Source organism: Protomyctophum parallelum, assembly GCF_964188405.1.
Source record: "Protomyctophum parallelum genome assembly, chromosome: 23".
In the NCBI taxonomy this organism is placed as follows: Eukaryota; Metazoa; Chordata; class Actinopteri; order Myctophiformes; family Myctophidae; genus Protomyctophum; species Protomyctophum parallelum.
Genome location: NC_139715.1, coordinates 8,998,278 through 9,009,078, shown reverse-complemented (window position 1 = coordinate 9,009,078; position 10,801 = coordinate 8,998,278).

Genomic DNA, 10,801 nt, shown 5'->3' with positions numbered 1-10,801 from the left:
TTATCTGGGTGACGCAGTGTTGACAAACGTACCTCTGTTTAACGTTGTCAAAGCCCCCCCTTGGGAGTTGCAATGCACTCCCTTCCCAGACCCCTTGTTAGGATGTTTAGACATTTAATTTTAAAGATCTCTGTGGGTTCTGGAAGCGTTTTATTGTTTTTGTGCAACATGGTCATTATTTTGAATAAACGTATAATCAATATATCGATATATATACCGTATTGTGGCCTCTGTATTGTCTATCTATCGTGAGATTGCAAGCAATATCGCCACCACTAGTTTCAACCTGCGTCTTCCTCTGAATCAAAGTCTCTAAACTCCCGTCCTTTTCTGTTGTTGCTCCAACTGCAGGTTATTGGCCTCATGCTACTCACTTCAATGGTGTTTCTGCTGTTCATCACAGGTGCACTCATCCAGTGCTGTAGAACTCTGTGCCCAACCATCTGTGGTGAGTCTGTCTGAATACTTTGATAATATTCAACATTTTCGGGGTTTTAAGAGGTTAAACGCCTGTCCTAATGGAAACAAATATTCTCTCCAGTTGTCCTCGTGACATAAAGATTAGCATATTATGTATGTTGATATGGCAAAAGGTGACCTGAGCCAAAAAAAGGTTTGAGAACCACCACTCTACTTCCTAAATTCCTAAGATGTTTACCTCTCTGGCTGCAGGTCCAATAGGCTCCTACCGAGAAACATTCAAAGATAGCCTCTTGGAAAAGACTCACGAACACATCAAGACCAGCCTGAAGATCGCTGCTGAGAAGTACGTCATGGCCAAGCTGTACAACGACCCCAGACTGAAAGGTAATCCCAGAGAACAAGGGCTTTAAAGATTTGCCTTTATTTATAGGACGTTATAGGCTGACAGTAAATGGGCCGAGAGAGGGATGGGGAGTGACACGCAGCAAAGGTCGTCGGGATCGGGATTCAAACCCGCGACCAGGCTACATTTGCTCTATTTACACTCTCAGAGTTATGGGGGTCCTTGAAAATAAAAGTTTGAGAACCACTAGTACTAATGCACTCATTATGTGCCATAGATAGATAGATAGATAGATAGATAGATTATTTATTTCTGTGTCATGCACCAAAGGCGCCCAGCCCACATGGACTTACAGGACACACCATAACATTGCTTCAATATTGCATTGTGTAAAAGAAACATTTTTACACAAACAAAACATTCTGCCTCATTTCCCACGATTTGCATAAAAAGTCTGCCAAAGCAAAAATACCCCTCCCAAAACAAAACTCCAGCTTCTCATAGTCCTCCAACCAGAAAAAGCCAGCACAGATGGTTGTCATCTTACAAAACAATACATGTCTTAACTCTTCATATAAAGGGCAGTAAAACAAAAAATGAATTTCATTTTCAATTTCTTTCAAATCACACACTAGACACACTCTGTCCTCCTCAGGAGTACCAATGAATCTACCCGTTTCTAAAGCTAATGGTAAGGTCCCAGAATGCAGCTGTGCACAAAAAGATCTCTGACCTTTGGATATATTTTGTGTAACATAAGGATCAGGGCCATAATTATTTTTAATAAGACGATATGTTCTTAGTTTAGGTTTGTACCATAAATCAACAGCCCAACTCTCCTTATACCCAAGGAACATATAGTTCTGTATTTCATGAATATTACAGCGTAGTCTATTTAAATAAATAAATGATGAATTATTCTTAAATAATAAAGACTTTACTTCATTAGCCCAGGGGTAACCATTAGAAATGTCCCAGTTAAAAATCTTTTTCCATATATACTGGCCTAAATCAGTGTTATGCATTATTCTGAAAAAATAAAAACCTGGAGACTTGACATTCAGTAATTGGGTGTTATGGTCAAAATAAGAACATTATAATAGTGTGTGAAACAGAAAAGCTAAACTTTTCCACCGACACATTTGTCTGTGTACGGACATTGATCATTAATTAATTCATTCATTCATTCACAGCGCTGCAGGGGGACCAGGACGAGGTGGATTCAGCCTCACTACTCGGTGCCGACTTCATCACAGGGAAGCCAGTAACACAAGTCCCCCTACAGTGGACGGCCATCTCCAACTTCGCTTTTGAAGTTCTCGATGAGCTGCCGAGTGAAGACCATGGGTCACCAGGTCAGCACTACACGCCCCTGGATGTTTGAATGGCAGAGGAGCAAAGCAACTTTTGAATATTGTATATTGGGCTGTCTTACATAATGATGAAATTATTTAATGTACTGTGTGGTCATCCAATATGCCTCTCGGCTCTACTGTAAAATCAACCATACACTCCGAAATGAATGGATATAGAGAGAGGTCTTTATCATGGGTGTACAGTCATTTCATATTTTTTTTGTTTATAATTTTGCCCATGAATGCATACATTTGTGGTTTGCATATACATGCTCCCTCTCTGCCACCTTTTGCATACATATCTTTGTGTTGGCTCAAGTTTCAGTTGGAAATAAAAGATCATCCACCATTTGTCTGTCAGTCTCAGAACCATTTCCCGACTGATTATGAAATGAAATTGAGCAAGGGAACAAACCGTCCTAATAAGGCCCAATGATTCGCCTTGCAACCCAACCGTTTGCGAGTAGTTGCATGAAACCATTATCCCCAATGGCAGTTGCAAGGCATTGCATTGGTGTGCCTTGAAACTGTTTTGTTGCAAAGAGCTGCATTAGTGTGGTTTGGGCCTTGACCCATTAAAAGCAGGAAAGTGCTATGAGCTTGTAGATCTATTTTTATTTTGCTCCCCCTGAGTTGTGCTGTGTTATCAGCCTGTGATGGCCCAAGGTACAGACAAACGGGAAACAAACTGTGTCAAAAATGTTGCAGAAAACATCCTGAGTATAAAGGAAGTTGTTGAGCAATATGGTGGGGAGGTATAACCAGAGACGCGGTTGTGTGATTCTGACACAATTTAGACTCTGACTGAGCCTCACATTAGCTGGTAAGAGAACAATAGGCCAAGATTTATCTTTTTGTGTGCGCAGCAGTGTTTTCAAACCTCACTTTCTTTGACATTGCCTGCAAGTGCACACACCATGGGTAGCTTTCTCAGCATGGGAAATACAGCGGCGACACGCATGGCCACGGACCTCTCGGGAATGGGCAGCTTCTTTGTTCTCGTGGGGTTCGTCTTTCTTTGGCACACACAACTCCGGATGGAGTACAGATGCAGCTGTGCGGACAAAGCCGCCAACCTCCGCTACTGTTGGACCATCATGATCCTCCCCGCCATCCTAATCCTGTTCCTCGTCCTGGGGATCAACAAGCGCTTCCAGAGGAGTCTGAACTTCACCTCCAGATACTGCTGCCGCAAGAACTCCCGGTCCAGGTGTCACTTCTTCTCGGCGATTGTGGGGCTGCTGAACAGGGCTTGCTTCGCAGCACTGGTGTGGGTCGTGGTGTTGCTGATGGACGGAGACTGGTACGTCTGCTGTTCATACAGCCTGCCCGAAGAGCAGTCACATCTCCCGTGTAAAGATAAGGGCAAACTCAGTGATGTGGAAAAGGATGTAATCTTTCAGATGAAGGACAGGTCTACGGTGGGCCTGTCACAGTTATTACATCATTTATAATCGCAATAATTCGTTCATAATCGTCAATGATTATGAATGTTGCAAAAATAATGTCCACACATCACATCAGCTTACAACACATCACTTGGTGTTGTAAGCTTGTAGAACTATATTTCCGCTATTTTGCACATTTTCTGGAAAGAAAATATTAAATACTATTAAACGTTGAAGTGATTTATTTGTATATTTAAGTTATTTGTCACATTTGCTCTATAGCCTACAATTTGTGATTGCGAAGCCTAAAAGGCAAACGGAAATACAAATTGTAAGGTTCCAATATTCAATGCATAAAACACAATTCTGGCCTTGCATATCCCCACCCCATGCCGGGCCATAATATATATCCTTAGTTTCATCACAACATGAGTCCAACCACATACTTCTGTTGGGGGGTGGATTGCAAGCTTGTGTGATGAGGAATTATGCCTTTAGTTATTGAGCCACCATGCAGTTATCGTGGTAATCCAGACAGGCTCAGATTCACTACATTCACCTTTTGGTTTGAATGAAAAACCCCAAAAGATTAACGTAGTGAGTCCGTCTGGATTTCAGGCTACTTAAGCAGCAAAGTGATAACACTTCTGTCCTGTGATTGTTAAACTACAGGTTATTGGCCTGGTGATGCTGACTTCAATTATCTTGCGGGTGCTCTTCCTGAGTGTAGTAGTAGAGTGCTGTAGATCTGTGTGCCCAACAATCTGTGGTAAGTGTAATTTCGATCGGTTTGTCTATCAATCTACAAACAATCTACAAAACTGCAATTTCTTTCACTAGTTTGGGTCCTGGGGAGACATCAAATCTTGTTTTGGGTCTCAAGCTAAAACGTTTGGGAACCACTGATCTACAGTTTCTACTTATCTATCTACAGTATAAATAGTCCCACATTTATTGCAATATATTCATAATAACTACTGCACATGTGTGCCTCTCTGGCTTCAGATCCAATGGACTCCTCCAGAAACAAGTTCAAAGACAGCCTCTTAGAAGAAACTCACCAACAGATCAAGTCAAGCCTGGAGACCACCGCTCACAAGTATGTCACTGCCAAGTTGTTCAAGGACCCAAAGATGAAAGGTAATCCCAAAGCCAGTAGGCCTATACCCAATACCAGTAAGAAAGAACACAAACTGTTAAGTCACTGGGGCCATGTTCTGGTTCCATTTTTCATTTTTCCCCTAGAGATTTCCAAAAATATTTATATCAATTATTTTAAGCAAAATCAAGCCATCCAGGATCCTGGTGAATCATGACCATAAAGCATCTGATTCTGTGGAAAAAAAAGAAAACTGCAAAACATCAATATATATTATGATGGGTAGGGATGTCCCATTTTTTCGCTTCTGATCCGATCCCAATACACAAATTCTGTTAGCCGATAACTATACCGAATACCGATAACAGTGTCGTGATCTCATGTGTTTATTGCCATCGCTATATATCACGTGTTGTGTTTATAGCAGACTCCTCACTCAAATGTGCACTTGCAGTTTGGGCAACTCCAAAGCAAACTCGGTGGTTAGACTGGCATATTCACCAATACTGATATGACCCGATATGACAAATAAAGGCCGATCCGATACTTTTCCCGATACCGATCTCTAATGATAGGTATAACATACGGTATATTCAAAAGTTTTTTTGGTCATGATTGACCAGGAACCTGGATGGCTTGTTTCTAGGCTTAAAATAATTAATATCAATATTTTGTCTATTGGAAAAAATTATTGAGTATCGAATTGTGGCTCCACAAAATGGCTGCCACTGCCCTATAGCCAATACCATCAATAACTTCAAACTGTTAAGTTATGTTCAAAACTACAGTATGTAGCTTGAAAAGGATTACTAAATGCTAAACTAGAGCTTTTAGCTTACATTAGTTTACTACTACTCAATGACCATTGCTTTTGCAAGCGCACTACCTGGGCCTACCTCTCTCTATAGTGAACAAACACAATAATCAAGGTATTTTATTTTATTCAACTTTAAGGCCTTTGGCCCTTTGCTGCAGTTTACAGTATTAAAGGACCACTTCACCACTTTTCAACCTATATTCATATAATCGGTCCTCACTAATAATCATGAGAAAATGGCGCAATGTCTCATAGGAGGGCTGTGGGCAGTTCTCCAGTGACATCATCGATGGGGAATACAAGCTAATAGAAACTGCAGGCATTCTAGTCCTGAAAAGTTGCAATGCGAAAATGGAAGCCATCGTTCTTACAAAAATTAAAATCTAAACATTTTTGTAAAACAAATCTTGTTTAAAAATAATCTGCCTAATGATGATGTCACTGGAGGATGGTTTCTAAACTGCCCACAGCCCTCCTATGAGACACAGACGGAGTAGAAAAAAATCGTGCCATTTTATCATGATTATTAGTGAGGACCTATTATATGAAGATAGGTTGAAAAGTGGTTCTTTAAGCATTATGTTATACTTTAGCTATTGAAAAAAAGCAGATCTACAAGCTCATAGCGCGGCACCGAGTGCTGCACTACGAAAAAAAAGGAAAATAAGTTTAGGGATAAGGGGTAAGGCACTGGCGAAAATAGGGTATTTTTTCATTTGTATCCCCACTAGAGCACAGGACACTTTGGTTTGAACTGACTACTTGACAGCATAGGCTATTTGGGGCAATGTACAGGACATAATCTAGGGTCCACTAGCAGGGCTGTGTAGACTCTTGTCTTTTTCTGTCGCTCTCTTATTGACTGATTTGAAGATGTTTTCTATTTTTACTTCAAAGGCGTAGACTAGTATATATGTGTGCAAACTCCGCACGTGAGGCCCATATACAGTACGCGTTCTCACATACATGTGCACATGTCTGTCCACAAACACAGCACTCCAGTGGACCACACGGGACCACGAGGAGGCGGAGAACAGACCCAAGGGAGATGCCGCAGCAGAAGAACGCGTGGAGACGGCGCACGAGGTGATAACCCGAGTCGGAGCCGTGGAGTGGGCAGCCATCTCCGACTTCACTTTTGAAATCATAGACGATCTGCCTGGCAATGTCAACGACGTCGGAGACGGCGGGTCCGAGTATCGGCACTTCATGCCGGTGGATGATACAAACCCTGCAGATGTATCAGGACAAGAGGAATAGCACGTGGTTCATGTACTCTCACAAGCCCATAGACTCCAATGCATTCCGTAAACATTCCGGTTGTCCCCATTCAATACTTCCGGTTGTCCCCATTCTTCAACAGAAGTCTATGTAGAGTTGGCCCCATGAAGTGAACGGATTTTGCGTAACTCTGTCTTACTCTATGGCTCTGGGATGTCTAAATGAAGAAATGAAAAAATCCGCACACCAATTGATGCTCCCAAAATATCTTTACTGGTAGGTAACGTTTCGGGCCGCAGCCCTTCCTCGGACCTTCAAGGAATGAGTAGACAATACAGCGTGACGTACCACACCTGTGGCCCATCAACCATCAGTCCCAATCACCGTCGCCAATCAGGTGACATATTGACACAAGTGATATGTACAAGTCTCAAAGTATATTCATTGTACAAGATATACAAAATCCATATACAATATACAATACAATCATATTTGTCCCAAACATTTACAGACATTGTAACCATACACAGAGAACTCAGGCTGATCAGGCCATCATACTGCTACCTAAGAGGCGCCTCTTGTCTACTCTAAATGCAAGTAAAAAGTAGTGTCAACAAAATACCTTATTTAAAAACAGGAGAGTCAATTACAAATATGTACCAGAAACAACCAGGATGAGACCTATCGAAGAGAAGATACAGTGTAGATCACATGACCTTGGATGTCCATGGAACTGAGAACAAGTCCATGTTCATCTATGGGCATGCAAAACACAGACTCAAATGCATATATACCCTCAGACACAGGATGCCAATTACAGAAATGGTCTGATATCATAATCTTCATTAAGACCTTTTGGAGCAAGAGTCTGCAAAGTGTGTATCCAAAAAAGCTCACGTTTTAACAGGATGTTGTTGACGTCGCCCCCTCTACGTGGGGGTTGGATCAATTCAATCCCTGTATATCTGAGTGTGGAGACATTAGGACCCGCTTTACAGAAATGTACAGCTACAGGGCTTGTGATAACGTTGTTGCGGATGGTGCTCCAGTGTTCGGATATTCGTGTTTTTAAAGGTCTCGATGTCTTGCCGATATAGGCGAGGCCACACGGACACTTCAGCATATAAATCACATTGGCTGTAGAGCATGTAATGATACCTTTGATGTCATATTTCTTCCCTGTGTGTGGGTGGTTGAATGACTTTGCGTGTATTTGCGTGTGAAATTACATTGTTGGCATCGGCCACACGGATAGTTGCCAGGTGCAATAGCACTTAAAAAATGTGTGGGTGCTGGGGGAGGTAAATCTGCCCTTACCAGCATATTCCATAATTTGGGGGCCTCTTGTCAATGATATACCAATGTTTTTTAATGGCCTTCTCTATGTCTGTATTGTGAATATTCAGGTGCACACTTTTTTTCAGTCTGTTTTGGTCTCCTATTGGTAAGTCATTCAGTCTGTGATATACCGGCAAATCTCTGTGCTGCGTCCTTGATCCAGGTAGGCTTGTAGCCTCTTCTGGAACCGGTCCTCCAGTGCTAGTATGTACTATAATGAATAGTGAAATAATGAAATGAAAATTAAATCTTTTGAATCAATATTTGAAATTTGAAATGGGTTAAACACTGATTAAATCATGATTTAATGTGTTCATCCTGATGCCTCTAGGCTCCAATATACCCCCCGCCCCCCCATAGCAATTAATGGAGGTCTTTATCACGGGAATGAACTTTAATGTCTAGTAGTGATTTGTATTTTGTCCATTAATGAACTGTGATTACAGACATGCCTCTCTTTCTCTCTCATTTTTTTGCAAGTCCACTTTTTTTTTTTTTAAGATATTTTTTTGCGGCTTACGCCTTTTATTGATTTTTGAAGGGACAGACAGTAGGCTGACAGGAAACGGGAGAGAGATGGGGGGATGACATGCAGTAAAGGCCGTGTCGGGTCCGGGAGTCGAACCCGCGGCACACTGCGACTGGATTACCAGTCCGGTGCCCAGACCGTTACGCTACGGCCTGGGCCAAGTCCACTGTTTTTGAGTTGAATCTGCATCAACAAGTTTTATTTGAAATGAAATACTATCTAACCATTTGAAATGATGTTATTTCATGCATTTCACTGTGTACAGTCTGTCCAATCATGCACACGCCTTCAACAGTGGGTTAAAAAGAATGTGCCATGTCAGAGAGCATGGTGTCAGATTTTGCTGATGGACAGACACTGGGACCTCTGCTGTTCATTTTTGTCACCACAAGGATGACGTCATCTAAATACAAGGACGACTTCATCTAAATGTCCAATCAGTGCCAAGCTGTGGCGCACCAACTTGGGAGAGTTGGACACATAAATAAACATGTCAGCGCGCTATACCGACACTTTCGAAGTTGCACCGCAGTGAAGTCTCGAGCGTCGATCAACGATGGTTAATAGCATCCATCTGTTTTCCGTCGTTTTCCCCATGGCAGCAGCAGCGACTCTCATGGCCGGCTACTCTTACATGGAGGAGAGGGAGCGGAGACAGGAGAACGCCGTCCTGAAGGCCCTAGAGGAGATGAGTAAGGTCCTCACCGAGGAGACGAGCCGCTGGGAGGAGAGGCACCTCTCGCAGGAGAAAAGGATCAGAGACATCCTGCAGATCGAGCAGAGGCTTGAGGACGTGGAGGCTGAGCAGAAGAGGGTGAGGAGGGAGAGGAACCAGTGGAAGAAGGATGATAGTGTCTTCCCTGCAACTGTGCAAGGGATCGAGGTTTTGTCGCTGTCGCCGTTTCTCACCACAGGCAACCGTACACCGGAGAAAAACCGTACACCGGTGAAAAACCATACACCGGTGAAAAACCATACACCGGAGAGAAACTGTACACCGGAGAGAAACCGTACACCGGAGAAGGAGCCAAGTGTCTGGAAGCTCACGCTGGACCCGAACACGGCACACAGGAACCTATCTCTGACGCAGAACTTCAGGAAGGCGACGCGTGTGACGGAGATCCAGTACTACCCTCCTCATCCGGACAGATTTGACTACTGGGAACAGGTGCTGTGCACGGAGGGCCTGACCGGGCGCTGTTACTGGGAGGTGGACTGGAGCGGGCGGGTTTCCATAGCGATGGCGTACAGGGGAATCAACAGGAGAGGGGTGGGCGGCGACTGTGGTTTCGGGCACAACGACAAGTCCTGGAGTCTGGAATGTTATAAATGGAAAAATCACAAAAGGTGCAGCGTCCGCCATAACAAGAAGACGACCGAGCTCCACGTCGATCAGTCCGGCGCCAACAGAGTGGGAGTGTATCTGGACTCTGCCGCCGGGAAACTGTCGTTCTACAGCATCTCCTCTGACACATGGACACACCTGCATACGTTCCAGTCGGACTTGGAATTCACCGAACCGCTCTACCCCGGGTTCATGTTTGGTTCCGACTCCTCTGTGTCTCTGTATCAGATGGAGTCAATCTGAGCGCCTCTCACACTTCTGACAATGACAGTTCACTCTATGCGGAAACATGTGCACACGCACACACACACACACACACACACACACACACAAGGATCTGACACAGGCACAACAAGACATGTTCACAGACCGTGGCAGCCATGTCGGCTGCACCTCAGAGGCAACAGCCAACCAAGCCTGAAGAAGACTTGAAACAGGCGTTGGGGAGGAGGCTTCAAGTTCAACCACCTCAAAACAGAGCGCCAGAAGCGACCGGGGAGGCATTGAGGACCGTTGGACAGAGACAAGTGCACGGAGGTGCCAGAACAAGAGGGAGAGACACTTACATGTGGTTGGAGAGCAGGAATATAGAGCAGAGCACAATGTACTGTATTTTTCTGCGTGTCCTGCTAACCGGAAGGACAAGGAAAGGAAATGATTTGTCGAACTTCCATTGTAGGTTTTTTTTAACTGGTTTAAGCCAGAAGTGGGTTATTACATCTACAACGATGTGATAATTTAAATGATAAATGTATGCTAACAGTGGGCAATAAAGTGAAATGAAAAGTATTGCAATTTGGGTGTTCTCTATCTAAACTAATAATGTTAGTGTGTATAACAAGTGAGGACAGATAAAACTAATAATGCTAGTAGTGGGTATAAGATGTGAGGACGGAAGTCAGGATGCAAATTGCGATTGGCTGGAAGGTGTGCCTTTCTGCCC